Source organism: Ovis aries, chromosome 5, assembly GCF_016772045.2.
Source record: "Ovis aries strain OAR_USU_Benz2616 breed Rambouillet chromosome 5, ARS-UI_Ramb_v3.0, whole genome shotgun sequence".
NCBI classification, from domain to species: Eukaryota; Metazoa; Chordata; class Mammalia; order Artiodactyla; family Bovidae; genus Ovis; species Ovis aries.
In genome coordinates, this window is record NC_056058.1 from 3,964,840 (window position 1) to 3,982,586 (window position 17,747).

At 54.2% G+C, this 17,747-nt stretch overlaps 1 protein-coding gene across 4 annotated transcripts in view; it reads right to left on the reverse strand.

Moving 5' to 3' along the window:
- The window catches only part of SLC25A42 (solute carrier family 25 member 42), a 42,619-nt gene extending 24,872 nt beyond the window's left edge, over nt 1-17,747 (reverse strand). Inside the window, exon 1 of one of the 4 annotated variants that reach the window (XM_027969360.3) lies at nt 17,667-17,747. The gene's annotated coding sequence lies outside the window, so the exon portion shown is untranslated. Of the gene's footprint in view, nt 1-4,957; nt 5,049-5,610; nt 12,660-17,666 lie in introns of those variants that run through there. The other 3 variants (XM_060416181.1, XM_042249589.2, XM_027969361.3) reach the window with 3 other exon arrangements.

Below are 17,747 nucleotides of genomic sequence, written 5' to 3' on the forward strand. Positions count from 1 at the left end.
GGGAAGGACACAACGTCAGTTCTGTGGGATTCCCGCCAAAGACGCACAACCCCTGATCTGATCCCGAGGAAGCATCTGACAAGCCACACTGAGGCACACTCTGCTAACAGCTGAGTGGTTCTCAGCGCGAAGGTCACAGACAACAAGGGAAGGCTGCGGAACCATCACATCACAGCTCGAAGGTGACTCAGGACACACGAGGACTAAATGCAACATCCGAGCCTAGACCAGAAAAAGAACCTAAGGGGGAAAGCTGATAACGTGAGGTTCCAGTCCGGAGACAAGACCCTAGCATCGCGTCGACGTTTAGTTTCTGGTTCAGATAACTGCATCGTGCGAGACGCTAACCACAGGAGCGGCTGCGTGAAACATATCAGGAACTCTCAGCTAGTTTTGTCATTTTTCTGTGAGTCTAAAGTTATTTCAAATTACACAGCTTAAAAAAAAAAAAGTTATGAGGAAACCAGCAGCTTCTGGGACTGCCAAAGTTTTCAGAAAAACACTTCAGATGCCTGTGGCTAGAGGGGCTGGCATAGTGGCCTGGCTCCCCCCTGCCCCCTGGGTGCCTTTGAGCAGCATCTCCAAGTTCTGTGCTGGGGAAGGGTGCTAGCAGTCACTGCCCCACAGGAGGGATTAGTGTTGCCTGGCTTGAAGGGAGACCGTGTCCTTCCTGGCAGGCGCACCCAGGCCTGGTCTCTCCTCAGGCCAAGGCCTTCACCCTCTGCCTCTGGCTCTGCATGTGGGGGTGAGAATGGGGTGGAGGCTGATACTCGACACTACGGAACAATGGCAGCTGTTGTTCACTGAATCCCTCTGCCCCCGTGTTCTCTGTCCAGCCTTAACCAACGCCCATGGATGCTGCTTTACAGATGGGGAGGCCGAGGCAGCAGGCGTCCTTGCTGGAGACTGTCATGATGATAGTCGTCAGAGCTGATGACTGGGGCCATCACAGTTCCCGCTCTGCTGATGAGATGTAGGGCAGCTTGGCCAGGCCAAGAGCATAAGCAGCTCCAGCCTTGGCGTGGGACTCCAAAGCCACAGCTGAGTGCAGCTCCACAGAGCCCGGCTCCTCGGTGACCTCAAAATCATTTCATCCTGAATGCTTCTTCAAGAGAAGCATGTGCCCCTTAAGAAAGATTTTGTTTAACCTGAAAACAGTGCTGCAGGGGAGCCAGAGGGCAGGGACCCCTGAGATCTGAGGGGGCTGGGTCACCGGCGGCCAAAATCAGCAAGTTCCTGAGATGCGAGCCTGGAAGAGGCAGCCAAGGGGCCAGCTGAGCAGCCGGTGGGGAGAGCAGGCAGCGATGGAGACCCTGGGTAACCAGTCCCTGGTGGGGACTCACCAAAGGCCACGGGGTAGAAGGAAGGTGCTGGAGGGACGGAGGCCTGGTGTCTGGCAGCCTGAGAACTTTCACTCTTGAACTTGGAAGAAGGTGGCCCCAGCCTCTGGCTCCCTCAAGCCTGGAAAGAGCCAGTGGAAATAGTGTCTGGGGAAAGATGATACTCTGGACCTTGTGGGATTTAAAGAATCTAACATCTTGGGCCCGACCTGAGGTGATGAGGCGCAAGGGGAGACCGGATGAACGGAGCGGAGCCACCCCGCATAGGCGGGCTGGGCAGATGCCATGTGGGAAGATGCCGACGGGTCGTTCAACAGGGAAGGGCTAGAGCTGACTCCAGCCCCAGTTGCCCCTTCTGAACGGAGGGCCTCGTGTGGACCACTCCCTGCATGGAGGTGACAGGGGCAGTGGGCAGTGTCACGTGGCAGTGCCTGATAAAAGAAAGAAGCAGGGGCCTCTTGAGACCCCTGAGCGTCACGGTCCACGGGTCTGAGAAGGGCGGCCCTGCAAAGCGAGCCGGGGCCGACCCGGGCGAGACCTTCACTGCCCTTGTGCTAACATAGCTGTCAGCTGAGCTCCTGGCTTTCTTCGGTTTTGTCAGTTATTCCCCGAATCTCCCTTTTCTGCCCCTGTATCTCATCCGTGAGCGTGAGGCCTTCCTCGTCCTGAAGGATAACTCCCCTCTCCCCCCAGTCTGGGCTTGTCTGAAGTGTTTTCTCACCATTAGCCTGGGTTGTGGGGTTCCAGGAGGTACACAGAGGTGGAGGGCCCTCTCCCAAACATTATACCAGGGGGCCCTGAGGGCACAGATTTACTCCGGGGGAGATGAACCTGGGCTTCTTGGTTAAAGTGGCGGTCTTTAACCCCCTGTCTAGTGATCCTTTTCCCCTTTCTAGACTTCTTTTTGGAACCAGCACAGCACGGGCAAGAGGTGGGGTGGAAAAGGGGAGTTAAGCAAGAGGTTGAGAGGGGAGGATATATATACACACAACTCAGGATTCTTCCAGAACAGTGGTCTCCCCACCTCCCTTATTTACTTGCGTGCTAAATCGTTTCAGTTGTGTCCAGCTCTTTGTGACCCCATGACTCCTCTGTCCATGGGATTCTCCAGGCAAGAATACTGGAGTGGGGTGCCATTCCCTTCTCCGGGGGATCTTTCCGAGCCAGGGATCGAACCCGAGTCGCTTCTGTCTCCTACCCTGGCAGGTGGGTTCTTCACCACTAGCGCCATCTGCGAAGCCCATGTTCATTTGCTTATTCAGCCATTTATCCAGATCAGTGTGTACTGTGGGCTAAATCAGCGCTCTGTTCCTTATTTACTGCTTCACTCTTCAGCACTTGCCGTGCGGACTGAGCTGTTTTCCGTCCACTGGAGGTGGAGGGGCGGGTCTGGGGAGGGAGCCGCCGAGGATGATGAAACAGTGGTCCAAAAGGTTCCAGCGGCGGCAGGAGTCAAAAGCGGGCGTGTGCAAGGAACAAACCTCACGTATGCACCTATAGGCCTCAAAGCTGGCTGTGCACATGGATGTGGGCGAGAGGCAGGGCAGGGTGCCTACTTCTTCCTGAGGCCAGGCGCCGCTGCTCTCCAGACAGCCCTCTGAAGGCTGCCCAGCCACCCCCTGCCCCCAGCACCTGGGTAGTGGGAACTGAGGGGAATTCACTCCTTCACTCTGGATAAGGGGACCTCAGACAGGGGGAGTGGTGCCACCAGGCAGGGCCAGGGTGGGAGGCTTGTGAGCAGGGACCAAATGGCCTGGAACCCTCTTGTCCTGACACTTGGGGTAACGGTCCCGGGACAGGGAGCCCTAAGGACCACTGTGGCCCAGTATTTAAAGGGCTGTGGTAAGCTGAATGGTGGCCCCTAAAGACGTCTGTCCCGACTCCCTGGGACCTGTGGATGTCACCTTACACGGCAAAAGGAAGTCTGCAGGTGTGATCAAGTTAAGCAACTTGGGATAGAAAAACTGTCTTGGAGTATCAGGATGGCCCTAATTGGCAGCACAAGTCCTTAGGAGAGAAAGGTACGTCCCTGGGAGTCTAGGGGTTAAGACTTCTTGCTCCCAATGCAGGAGGCCCGGGTTCAATCCCTGGTCAGGGAACCTGACCCCACATGCTGCAACTAGGGGCCCGCACACAGCCAAGAAAATCCTGGGTGCCACACCTGAGACCCGGTGCCACCAAGTAAACGGAGAAGAAGAGAGAGGGAGGCAGGAAGGTCGGAGAGGGAGAGGTGAGAATGGAGGCAGATCTCAGAAAGATCTGAAGATGCGACCCTGGCTTTGAAGGCGGTAGAAGGGACCACTGTCAGGAGCACACAGATGGCCTTTGGGAGCCGGAAAAGGCAAGGAAAACAGATTCTCTTCTGGAACCTCCAGCCCTGAAGACCCATTTTGGACATCTGATCCCCGGGACCGAAGGACCCTGCGCCTGCGTGGCTTTCCCTCCGTGTGTGCGGCAGTGTGTTACTGCGGCCAGAGAAACTGGCAGTCTGCCGCAAGGCGCTGGGCAGTGGCCCTGGGGACAGTGTGCAGTCACAGGGGAGCGACTCCAGGTCAGAGCCCACAACCGTTGGCGCTGCCCCAGGGAGGCTGGGCTTGCTCATAATGGCAGGTGCCCAGAGCCTGCTCGGGTCAGGCCCAGCTGGGCCCTGGGGGCATGGCACCAAACTGGCATGTGCCCTCACACAGAAGCAGGCAAGACAGTTCGGGGAGCCGCACCCGCACACCCTAGGAAGGAAGGGGGCAGGGAGACGGGGACCCAGATTCAAGACTGGGTGGCCAAGCTGGCCTCCTGAGGGGGGTGCTGGAGCTGACGCTGGACACACGGGGTTGGGGGTAGAGGGGTTGGCAGGGGCTGCATTCCAACAGCGAGACAGGGTGTGCAAAAGGCCTCCGGGCAGGAATGAACCAGCCAGAGAGAGGAGAGCCTGTCGATCTGTACGGGCAGCGGGGAAGCCGGGGACAGGCTAAGGAGACCTATAGAGGCTGCGCGTGGGGTCACTCAGGCAGGACAGGGTCCGACGGAGGGAGGCTGGAGGGGACCCAGGAACCCACCCACGTCCTCTCTGAGATCGCAGAGTGGTGGGCTTGTTTTTCCGGGACGAGGCGGCCTGGGAGGGGCCAGTGTGAGGGAAGGGCGGCCAGCAGGGCAGGTGCCCTTGTTTCAGGGGCTCCACCCGCGGCAGATTCTTGCCCACCCCCGACCCTGAGCTTCCCAACTGAGAAGAGAGTGCCAAGGCTTCTGGTACTATCTCGTGGTCCCATTACAGCACTGGGGAGGATATGAGGGCAAAACATACAATGGATCTAAGTTTAATTAAAAAATAGACCCAGTGGGGGACTTCCCTGCTGGTCTCGTGGTTAAGAATCAGCTTTTCAATGCAAGGGACACAGGTTTGATGCCTGGTCTGGGAACTAAGAGTCCACATGCCGTGAGGCAACCAAGCCCATGCGCTGTAACTACTGAGCCCACAGGCCGCAACTAAGACCCAATGCAGACAAATAAATAAATACTGAAAAAACCACAGTGGATTTGCACTGGAAATGACCTCGCGTCAGTCCTGTCTGGGGGTGCTGCCTCCTCTCCTGCTCCCCACCACCCTCTGCCTCTCCACTCACCCTGACCTCCGGGCTGGTTGCAACGGTCACTCCTGCGGTCCCTTCCAGGGTCGGTGCTCGGCCTCCCCTCTGCCACCTATCAGGGAAGTATAACTGGGAAGGGAGAGTCCTGGGTCCAAAGCTGGTTCCGTCCCTCCCCCAGTGCACGCCCTTGGGCAGTGCCCTAATGCCTGGGGGCCTGGGCTCTCTGACCAGTGAGCTGGGCTTGGCCAAGCCTGGAGTGAGCGAGCCGGAACGCAGAGAACCATGTTCCCCCGACTTCATCCTGCTGAGGTCTGCCCGAACTTGCCCGAAGGACCTGGAATCCTCATGTTCCAGAATGTGCAATAGGGCTGTCGCTGTGGAAATCAGTCTGGAGGCTCCCCAACTAATTGGACACAGAGTTACCATGTGACCCCAAGATTCTACTCCCACTCTGGAGAGCTGAAAACAGATGTTCAAGCAAATCCTTGCACACCGTGTTCAGAGCAGCACTGGCTGCAATCGCTGAATTATTATTACTCAGCCATAAAAAGGAAGGAATTCCTCTCGGGAAAAAAGAAAGAACAAAGCACTGACACGTGCTACAACATGGATGAACCCTGAAAACCTTATGTCAAGAGCAAGAGGGCAGACACGGAGGCCAGATGTTACGAGACTCCACATATACACACCCAGTGTCCACAGCACGCAGACCGCAGGCACGGAACGCAGAGCGGCAGCGGTCAGAGGCCGGGGGAAAGGGAACAGGCTTCCTCTGCAGGCGACAGTGAGGTTCTTTTGCAGCGGCAGCAGCACAGCACTGGGGCTGCTCTACACGCCCCTGAGCTGGTGGAAGGGGGGAATCCCCTACCGCTCCAGCGGCCAGGACTCAGACTCCACCGCAGGAGGCACGGGTTCAACCCCTGGTCGGGGAGCTAAGAGCCTGCGTGCTGTGAAGAACGGCCAAAAGACCAAAAGCAAAAGGTAAAATGGTGAGTTTCAAGTTATGTGTCCTTTACACACACACACACCCCCAGCTGGTCCTTCCCTGGTGGCACAGAGGATAAGAATCTGCCTGCCAATGCAAGGGACACAGGTCCAGTTCCTGGCCCAGGAAGAGCCCAGAGCAGACAAACCTGTGCGCCCAGAGCCTGTGCTCTGCACCAAGACACCCCGGTGAGAAGACACTGCACCTGAGAGGAGCCCCCACCCACCACAACCAGAGAAAGCCTGCACACAGCAAGGAAGACTCGGTGTAGCCAAAAATAAAGAAACAAAATTTAAGGCAGCACACGAAACAGATCTGCCCTGGGAGGCCCTTCTCTGATCCATCAGAGAAGCGCTTCCAGTGCCCTTCCAGGGCGGTAGAAGCCTGGTCACACTTCAGGCCTCCCTCTCCTCACCAGCCCTCTTCTCCCTTCAGTTCAGTCGTTCAGTCGTGTCTGACTCTCTGTGACCCCATAGACCACAGCACGCCAGGCTTCCCTGTCCATCACCAACTCCCGGAGCGTGCTCAAACTCATGTCCATCGAGTTGGTGATGACATCCAATCATCTCATCCTCTGTCGTCCCCTTCTCCTCTGGCCTTTAATCTTTTCCAGCATCAGGGTCTTTTCCAATGAGTCAGCTCTTTGCATCAGGTGGCCAAAGTATTGGAGCTTCAGCATCAGTCCTTCCAATGAATGTTCAAGATTCATTTCCTTTAGGATTGATTGGTTTGATCTCCCTGCAGTCCAAGGGACTCTCAAGAGTCTTCTCCAACACCACAGCTCAAAAGCATCAATTCTTCGGCGCTCAGCTTTCTTTATCGTCCAACTCTCACATCCATACATGACTACTGGAAAAACCATAGCTTTGACTAGATGGACCTTTGTCAGCAAAGTAATGTCTCTGCTTTTTAATATGCTGTCTAGGTTGGTCATAGCCTTTCTTCCAAGGAGCAAGTGTCTTTTAATTTCATGGCTGCAGTCACCATCTACAATGATTTTGGAGCCCCCCTCCCCCAAAATAAAGTCTGTCACTGTTTCCATTGTTTCCCTATCTACTTGCCATGAAGTGTTCGGACCAGAAGCCATGATCTTAGTTTTCTGCATGTTGAGTTTCAAGCCAGCTTTTTCACTCTCCTCTTTCACTTTCATCAAGGGGCTCTTTGGTTCCTCTTTGCTTTCTGCCATAAGGGTGGTGCCATCTGCATATCTGAGGTTATTGATATTTCTCCTGGCAATCTTGATTCCAGCTTGTGCTTCACCCAGCCCTGCATTTTGCATGATGTACTCTGCATATAACTTAAACAAGCAGGGTGACAACATACAGCCTTGACGTACTCCTTTCCCAATTTGGAAATAGGCGTTGTCCCATGTCCGGTCCTGACTGTTGCTTCTTGACCTGCATACAGGTTTCTCTGGAGACAGGTAAGGTGGTATGGTATTCCCATCTCTTTCAGAATTTTCCACAGTTTTTTGTGATCCTCCCCCCACCCCTTCTAGGTTATTTTGAGTCGGATTAACTGGGTGGTTGCCATGTACATGCTCTGGGGAAGTGCCACCATGAAGAGGGTGGAGAACGGCAACCCACTCCAGTGTTCTTGCCTGGAGAATCCCGTGGACAGAGGCGCCTGGCGAGTTACAGCCCACAGGGTCACAAAGAGTCGGACACAACCAAAGAGACTCAGCATGGAGACAGGGGCTGGCAGGGAAGGGCGGTTAGAGTCTAATGGGGACAGAGTTTGAGTCTGGGAAGATGGGAAAGTTCTAGAGATGGATGGTGGTTACGGTTGCACAGCAGTGTGAAGGTACTTAATGCTACTGAACAGTACACTAAAAACTGTTACGACGGTATATTTTATGTCGTGTGTGTATGAATGTGCAGTCATGTCTGACTCTTTGTGACCCCATGGACTGTAGCCTGCAAGGCTCCTCTGGTCATGGAATTTTCCAGGTAAGAATACTAGAGTGAGTTGCTATTTCCTCCTCCAGCAGATCTTCCTGACCCAGGGATTGAACCAGCATCTCCTGCACTGGTGGGAGGATTACCACTGAGCCACCTGGGAAGCTGTATTTTTTGTTGAATGTATCTTAACACAATTAAACAGGAAATTCAAGCACAGACAAAATGCATCTGTGACGTTAGGATCAATGGGGTTACCTTCGGCGGGGAAGACAAGAAAGGGGTGTGGAGGGGCCAGCTGGGGGTCTTGAAATGCTCTGTATCTTGGCCAGGTTTCACGTGTGAATGGACGCAATAATTCCTGAGCTGCACATTTATGGGTTATTCACTCTACTCTGTAAATTACAGTGCAACAAAACACTTTAAAGCCGAAAAACAAAGCAGAAACCTTCTCGGCCCCTCCCAGGCCAACTGAGTCTGAGCTTGAGAGTCATGCTCCTAAATCCCAGGGTGCTGTGATGGCATCTGGGGCGTGGGGCTGACGCGCACTGCTCACTACTGCTCACTCCCCTCCCCACCTGCAGAGGATATACCTCGGATGACTTAGACAATAACTGACAGTCTGGAGGAGATGCTTAAGCTCCTGGAAGGTGGGCCACACATGGCGTGGACGACCAGACCTCTCCTGGAGACTGCACCCTGGTAGCCACCTACTCTGCCCTCTGTCTCCTTGGAGAAGGGGACACTGACCCTCCCCTTGACTCCAGGGTGACTTGGGTGACCCTGCTCAGGTCATGAGAGCTCACTCTCCTGGGTTTGGGGTGCTGGACCCAAAGCTGAGACTTTCGAGGGAGCCCCCTGTGCTAGATAAGTCCTTTCTCTCCAGGGAGGGGAAGTTAGGCCAAGGGCAGTCAACACAGAGCCAAGGTCAGGAGGGGGAGGCAGACACCAGCAGACTTGGGGTGTCCTGGGACCCAGAAGGCCGAAAGAATCTGGAAGGTACAGGAAGCACCTGGACTTTTTCTCCCGGGAGCCCACAAAGCCCCTTTTCAGTTCACCCAGTTTGGGATGGGGTTTTTTTCCAAATAACAAGTGTTCATTGGGACTTCCCTGGTGGGTCCAGGGACCAAGACTCCGTATTCCCAAAGCAGGGGGCCTGAATCAATCCCTGGTCAGGGAACTCGATCCCACATGCCACAACTAAGGCCCAGCACAGCCAAATAAATACCTTTTAAAAAGCAAAAGACCCAAGTGGTTATCTCTTCACCCGCTATTTCTATACCACTCATTAAACAAAAATTAAAGTGAAGTGGGGATGGGGGCAAGGGACGCCATGCAGCACTACAACTTACTGAACAGCACTATCTACGAAACATGAACTGCAGACTTCCCTGTGGCCCAGTGGTTAAGAACACGCCCGCCAAAGCAGAGGACACGGGTTCGATCCCTGGTCTGGGAAGACTGCACATGCCTTGGGGCAACCAAACCCTTGAGCTGCAACTACTGAGCCCACAAGAGAAGCCCGTGCACCACACCCAGAAAGTAGCCCCTGGTGCTGCAGCTAGAGGAAGCCCACCTGCAGCAGTGACGACTTGTGCGCCGCAACTGTGGCCATCACAGCCAGAAAGGGGCCACTAAACGCGCAAAGAGAAGAAACACGAGCCTGGGGCCACGGGGCCTCAGACGGCCCGTCCTACGGGCGCCACACTGCAGCCGCTCCGTGTCCGAGGCCGTCCTTACACACACACACTCACAGGCAGCTCCCTAAGCAGGGCCACCAGGTGTGCCAGCGTGCGGTAGGGTCACCCACAGCTGGGTGCCCCCCCCCCCCGAAGGACGAGGTGTTTACACAAACAGGAGGGCAGCTGCTCGGGAGATGGAGTCCCCAGCAGCCATGGAACAGACCCCGTAATCTCTTGGTAAAGGGAAGCCTGTAAACATCCTATCTGCCTGTTGATAAAGGCTGTTAATGGGCCTAAGTGAGGGGAGGCATCTTACGTAATGGCCTTTGCCTGTTAACTCTGGCCCAGCTGGCTGCTGCCTGCTCCTTCTCCCTGCTGCACGTGCTCCCCGGTGCATGTACGGCAGACCAACTCCAGTCACTGCAACCCTGTGCTGCTGTCTCTACAGGTCAGACCCCCACGTCCTGAAAGACCCAGCACGTTCTATGGGCGGTCACTGTCCTTGGTCCTGGCAGACAGTGCTGCCAACGCCTGTGGTCAATGGTGTGTGAAGTAACCTAAAACAAACTGAGACGCTTAATGGTCTTCATGCTCCTCTGCTAAGAGGCCGCACTTATGTAACATCTTTACCCCAAAGCCGTGTGTTCCTGACACGCGGAGCTCAGCATGGGGCTCCTCAGTCGCACCTACCCAATTATTTACGGGATGAGTGAATTGATTTTGCTTTGGCCGTGTTCTCCATCCTACTCGTTACGCCTGGCAAACTCCTCTGCATCCTTCAAAGCCCATCCTAAATATCCTGGTCTCACCTTCCCAAGCTTAGCTGCTCTGCCCTGGACTGAGCACTCCTTGGTTCTCTGCTGCGCTGGGAGGGGCTTTTTTCCACTCCCCTCCCCCACTAGCCTGGGGACCCTGGAAGGCAAGGGGCCTGGGTCACACTTAGTGGCAGTGCCTAGCAGAAAGCCAGAGCTGTGGACCTGAAGATACTGTGAAGACAGTTTTTGCTGTCTTCCTGCCCTGCAGGCACCATGCCCCAGCAGCACGAACGCGCCTCTTCTATCAGTGTCTGCCTTGTTCCCTGGGTGGGAGCACACCCAGGCTCCTTGCCACGCTGAACTGGTGTTGTGGGAGGATAGAGTCTAGTGTGTGACCTTGGACGTGTTACTAAACCTCCTTGGCCTCATTTTCCTCCTCTGTCACTATCTTCTGAGGCTGGGGTTGCCCAAGCAGGTCTCTGGGGGATCGTGCTCCCTAAAGAGGAGTCAGACCGGGGCTAAGGTCACCCGGTTCTACTGAGCAGGCCTCCCCAGCTGCCATGCCTCACCACGTACCCACACACTTCCATGCTGGGGCCTCCCAGAGGGCTGAGCACCAGTCTGTGGCATCCAGCCCTCCACTCTGTCTCCTGCAGGTTCATCTCCTCAAAGTGTTAAAATCTGGAGAGTGGCGCCCCACTGCCCATTAAATGACGGCAGTTTAGGAGGCTCCTGCTCTCCACCAAGCCCTCGGCCCTAGCCATGTTACCACCATGGCTGCTCACAGTCAGCAGGGCAACCTCTGCCTCAGACATTCAGGGCAGGTCAATATTTAGCTCTGACCAATCAAAGAGGCGCCCTGGGGGACTTCCCTGGTGGTCCAGCGGTTAAGACTCTAAGCTTCCACTCTTCCACTCCAGGGGGCAAGGGTTCATTCCCTGGTTGGGAAACTAAGATCCCACAGGCCATGTGGCAGGGCCAAAAAAATGGGGCTCATAGGCCCCAAACTGTCTGTTCTTCAAAGTCTGGCTCTTAGGCACCTCATCACTAATGGAAGGCTAGACCAGTCACTGGCTAAGGTGTGACCAGCAAGGCTATAAGCCGTATATATTCTCCACCCCACCCCCTCCCTTCTCATGGTTGCAGAGACCTGCCCAAAGTAGGGGAGGGGAGGGCAGTGTTTCAACTAAACCCCCAGGAGCGCCTGTCCCAGAATCTCTGGTGACATTCGTGCAGGGCTCTCGCCCAGAGACATAAATCAGAGTCACTGAGTGTGACCTAGGAATCAGCTCTTTAGACAGGGTGAGGGTGAGATTAGCTGTGTTGACACTGTAGAGCGGGCAGGTCGTGGGTCAGTGTGGCTAATTAATACCTAATGAAATGTACATATTGACTTTCTCAACTCGTACCACGGCAAAGGTGTACCACTTGGAGACAGAGCAACGGCTCTGACATCCGTTCGGAGCTCTGTCCTGGCACATTTCCATCTTGGCAGTCTCAAAACCATTCACAAGGCAGGTCTTCCAGTCTGGTCCTCATCTCATAGTCGGGGAGGTACAGGTGGTCAGAGGGTCTGCTGATCCGGCCCGTCCACAGTGGCCTGGCCTCAGTGCAAGACCCTCTCCTGTGTCTCTCATCACGGACCAGGTCCTTCAACCCAATCCCCTCTCAGGACCCTTGCGTGTCCCCGGGCCCAGCCTTCTCTTGGGTCCTGCCATATTCAGGCTTGCTTGTTTCCTCTGCTCCTAACGCTCTGTCACCTCGCTAACTCCTTGCTGGCTTTCAGGTCCCTGGGAGCCCCTGAATTAGCACCCCCAGCCTCTGCACAGGACCCATCAAATACAGCGCCCCAGTTCCTTGGGGGTGTGTCTGAGCCGCACCCATGGCCCATACCCTTCTGAGCGGGTGATTCTGCCTCCCCCACACCTGTCCCCGACCCCGGCACACAGACATTTACCGATTACAGAAAAGCGGTGCTATCAGGCTTCAGGTCTGTTCCCCCCTGGAAGCTGTGCTGGTGGTGGCGTTCCAGGACACTGGATAAGTGTCTGATTCTAACAGTGGCAGGAAGCACAGTGCTGTGCGCGACTTGTTTGGAGGAGGACAGGACCTGGATTCAGGACAACCTAGGTCTGCCTTAACTTTCCCACGTTTTCCCTGTGTATCTCTGGACCAAGGTCCCCCGATGCCTTGGTCACCCTTCTGTAAAACTGGGATGATCCAGACCAAACTCCGTAGGTATGCATGTGCCAAGGAGTGGCACAGAGCAAAATGAAGACATCCGTTCACGTGTCTGGGTCCTTGCTAGCACCGAGCAGATGCTCCCATCTTCCAGCAGGTGAGTGAGGGAGCCGCGGGGACTGTGCACACGGGCCACCTGCAGGGCCTGAGAAGTGTGTTCCGACCCTGCCGGCCCTGTCTTGTCCAAAACAGCAGAGGCTGCCGGACGAGCACCTCCTTCAATAATGTCAGGCGGGAATGCTGGCTCTGCAGGTGTAGGGGTTAAATGAGGTCTCCCGAAGTTCACGTCTACCCAGGACCTCAGGAAGTAACCTCACTTAGAATAGGGTATTTCAGGTGTAATTAGCTAAGGATATCAAGATGAGTCATCTTGGATTTGGTGGACCCTAAATCCAACAATGGGTGTCCTTAAAGGAGGATACACATACGGGGAAGAAGGCCATGTGAAGACAGGTAAAGGGACTTCCCTGGTGGTCCAGGGGCTAAGACTCTGCACTCCCAATGCGTGGGGCCCAGGCTCAATCTCCCACTGGGGAACTAGATCCCACATGCCGAAACTAAAAGACTCCCTCATGCCCCAACTAAAGATTCTGTGTGCCATCACGAAGACCAGAGATCCTGCATGCCGCAAGTAGGACCTGGCACAGCCAAATAAATAAATATTAATTTTTTAATTAAAAAATAAACCTTCAGAAGACAGAGATGGAGATTAGGGTGCTAGAGCTGCAAGTTGAGGAACTCAAGGACTGCTGGCAGCCGTCAGAGGCAAGGAAAGGGTCTCCCTCAGGGTCCAGGTAGGATACAACCCTGCTGGCTTAGTCAGTTCTGGCTGCTGTGATAAAACACCGCAGGCTGGGTGGCTTGTAAACAGAAATGGATTTCTTGCAGTTCTAGAGGCTGAGAAGTCTAAGGTCAGGGTGCCAGCAGATTTGGTGTGTGTTCAGATTCTCTTTCTGGTTCACAGAAGTCCACCTCTCTGCATCCTCACAGAGCAGACAGGGCAGGAGAGTTCTCTAGGGCCTCTTCTAGAAGGCCATTAATCCCACTTGTGGGGGCTCCACTCTCATAACAGAATCATCTCCCTAAGGCCCACCTCCTAATACCGTCACATGGGGGATTAAGTTTCAACATGAATTTTAGGAGAGACACAAACATTCAGTCCACAGCACCTGCCAACCCCGATTCTGGACTTCTGAACTCCACAACGGTGACGGAATAAACTCCCGTCGTCTCATGCTGTCCAGTCTGGGGTTATCTATTGTGGCAGTTCCAGGAAACTAATACAGCAGGACTCTGAGCCTCCCAAGTGCATACTGTACCTTGGCTAGCGACCTGCCCGCGGCCCTGAGGTCACTGCACCTCTCTCTGTATCCCATAGGTTGCCCTGATGGCCAGGCTTCAACAGAAAACCTGGCTTCTCCTGATCGCTGTTGAGACCCTGTAACCTAAGCTCTCAGCTGCAGCAAAAGGTATTCAGTGAAGAAAACAAACGTTGACAAGCATATTTTAAAAATAGCACAGGGACCAGGGAGGGGCCGCTGGGGCAACATTCTACTTTTTAAACTGGGCGTTGGTTTCCTTATTCTTTCTACCTTCTTTCTTTTCATGTGCACATTATGTACTATTATTACTAAGAAGCGGTTCACATTTAAAATAAAAAATACAATGCATTTTTTAAAAGAGCTGGCTTGCAAAACCCGAACAAGCTAACAGCTCCGATCAACTCAATATTCCTCTAATGTCTAAGTGCCAAAACAGAAGACTAAAATACGGGATGGCAAATGTGAAAAGGCCTGCCCTTGGTCTGATGACGCCCTCCACCTGGCACCAACAGTGGGAAATCACTGACAACGCAAGAAAGTCTCAAGACAACTTCCCAAATAGATTTAACATCTGTTACTTGAGTCAGCCTCATTTGACACCTTCATTCTTTTGCTGGATCCAAGTGTTAAAAAAAAAAAGAAAGAAAGCAACAGTCAATATCTACGACCTCCCATCCTGGGACTCCAGGCAGTGCCTGCATCCTTCTCCAGAAAGGACCGCCTCTCCCACCACCAACCACCGTAGTTTCCTTCAGAGCCCTGCAGAGGAGGGACTCAAATATTTTTTTGGACTGAACTTTAGACTCTTGATGAGAAACAAATCTAATGTTTAATCACCACCCACTACGGACAGGAACACCTCAGAGAGGGACGGACAGAAAGATTGGAGAGACCAGAGCTTGACAGTAACGGCCCTGGCCGCCAGGGGAGGAATTGGGCATTCCAGCTCCACAGCTGAGAATACTGATGACCGCACGGCCTCCACGGAGGAGCATTAACCATTTAGATGTACGTGTCCTGTGGCCTGGCCACCCTTAGGAGATTGCTGCAGTTGGATGTTAAAGTCCATGAAGACAGAGAGGGTTTGAAGTGTCTGTGCTTGGCTGGAGTCCCACACACTTTTACTACCTATTTGCTCATGCAAGACTCAATCTATTCACTGCAGTTTGGTTTGTAAAAGCAAAATGAGGGACTTCCTTGGTGGTCCAGTGACTAAGATTCCGTGCTCCCAATGCAGGGGGCCTGGGTTCAATCTCTGGTCAGAGAAATATATCCCACATGCCGCACCTAACACAGCACACAGCTGCAACCAAGACCGGGTGCAAAAATAAATAAAAAATAAATATTTTATTGAAAAAAAAAAAGGCAACATATGAGAGACAACTTAAACAGCCATCAGTAAGGAACTGGTTATAAAGCCACCCACCATTTTGATACAATTTGATACAAATTTACCAGTGGTTTAAAAGGGGCCCTTAGACCACCTCTAGAAGGGAACATCGGAGAAGGCAATGGTACCCCACTCCAGTACTCTTGCCTAGAAAATCCCATGGATGGAGGAGTCTGGTGGGCTGCAGTCCATGGGGTCGCAAAGAGTCGGACACGACTGAGCGACTTCCCTTTCACTTTTCACTTTCATACATTGGAGAAGGAAATGGCAACCCACTCTGGTGTTCTTGCCAGGAGAATCCCAGGGACGGGGGAGCCTGGTGGGCTGCCGTCGATTGGGTCGCACAGAGTTGGACACGACTGAAGCCACTTAGCAGCAGCAGCAGAAGGGAACATTGTATAGGAGAAACTATTAACAATGATGCCCTCCAGACGGGGATAGGGTACAGGAATGGGGAGACCTGCCTGGTTTTTACTCTTGCTTCCTTTCGTACTGCTTGATTTTATTTTTTCCATGAATATCAATTACCTTGTCAGTTTATTCATATCTTTGCGTATGTGTGTATATATATATAAAATACACGCATGTACATACATATAAAATATGTACATGTGTATAACCAAATACATACAACATCTACAGATACACACACACACACACATTTTAAATGACTGTTCACATTTGGACAGAAAACCCCACTGGCTTTAGAACAAGACCCTTCAGACCATTCCAGCACCATCTTTCCAGGGAGAGACGGGGGCGAGGGGTGGGTAGGTGTTAAGAAGTACTGTGCAAGCCTTACAGGAAACGGCACATTATTGCTTTTTTAACAATAAAGCCACCAGTCTCCTTCCACACTGCACACTTGCAAATCACACTCCAGGGAACTTAAAAAGTTCCAGAAAAATCTTTAGCCCCAGCACCAAGCCAGGCTACAGTTTTGCAGTTTATCTCTAAGCAGCTGAAACATTAGCCTTCTCACTCTGAAGAGTGTTTCCTTACTCTCTCGGTTTATCAGCATCAAGGGCCCAAGGAGCTCTCCCGGGTCAGCAAGGAGACTCAGTCTGTAAGAGCTGGAGCCAGAGTCCCAAAGTCTGGCAAGCCCCGCCACCAGCCAACATTGTGAGCTGGGCTGGAGGCACCCTAGGCGTTAAAGCCCAGCTGCAACAGTGCCCCGCCCCCCGCAGCTCCTGGACTCTGAGACACGTGCTCAGAAAGCAACCAGGGGCCGCCCCTTCCAGCTCAGCCTTTCCAGACCCAGCCAAAGTCATGACTCCTGAGGAACAGCTGCAGGGAGGGTGGGGGTCCCCTCCCTACCAATCCCTCAGAAATAAACAGAACAGATGGGCAAAAGTGGGGGAGGTCCACAGAGAAGGGTCAGCAGCAATGCTCAGTGCTTGGGAAGAGGTGGGCAATGCCACTCTGGTTCAAACCGCTTTAGATTCCTTGCTGGTAAAATGGAGATAATTCCAGTTTGTCTGGCTGATAGGATTATGCTAAGCCCAGAAATCACTTAATAGAACATCATAAATGAAAAGCTAACATCTGGGTGGGCTTTTTCTCAGGGGGGTGGTGGTGGAAGGGGCCATGATCCTGAGATAGCCAGGCTTGAGTGAATGTTGGAAAACCTGGATTATAGAGTGGGCACAAACTCAGGCGCATGTGGAAGAAAGTACAGGTGGGTACAGACTGGGGGGGGGGGGTGTTCAAGTCACAAGGGGATGCCAAGGGCACCAGACAGGTGTGTACATGTGCAGGTGGAAGCACCTGAGGGCGCTGACCCACATGACTTAAGATGGGGGCAGTGAGAGGGTCACAGACCCGGGTGTGAAAAAGCCAGTGAGGGAACAGGAACAAATCCAGACGTGAGTGGGGAATGGCGAGTTAGCGGTCACAGGCTCAGGCGTCGGTGTGGGGGTGCAGGCCCAGGTGTGGTGGCGCCGAGAGGAGAGGAGCGGCCTATGGTGTAGGGGCCATCGTCAGGGAAGGTCTCAGACGATGTGCGAGGAGGAGGTGTTCGTGAGTTGGGGGCGCGGTGTCAGGTGGGTGAAGGGGAAGGAATATAAGGGGGTCAGAGAGACAGGGGCGCGTAGCGGTGCAGAGTCAACTGTGCGAGGCACTGGAGGCACGGCCCCAGGGGGGCGGGGGACGTCAGCGAGGTGGACAGACCCAGGTGTCTGACGGCAGATGCCAACGAGAAGGGCTGCGCTGTCAGGTACGCGTGGGCTGTCGGCGAGGGCCTCACATACGGCTGTGGGGATCCCAAGGGGGCAGCAGGTGCGGGGTGCGGGGGTCGGGGGGTGGGCTTTAACCTCTCCTCGTCCCCGCGATGCTGCTGTCACGCCCCGCCTCGTCCGCCCCCGCCCCGGGCCCATGACAGGACTACGCCTCGCCCTAGGTCGGCCCGACAGGCGCGGGCTCCCTCGACGCCTGCGCTGCCCCGCGCCCCCCGCGCCCCCCGCGCCCCCTCACCGGCTGGGACGTGTCGCCACCGCCTCTGCCGCCGCCGCCGCCACCGCCGCCGCCACCTCCAGCCCGCCACAGCCCCGCCCC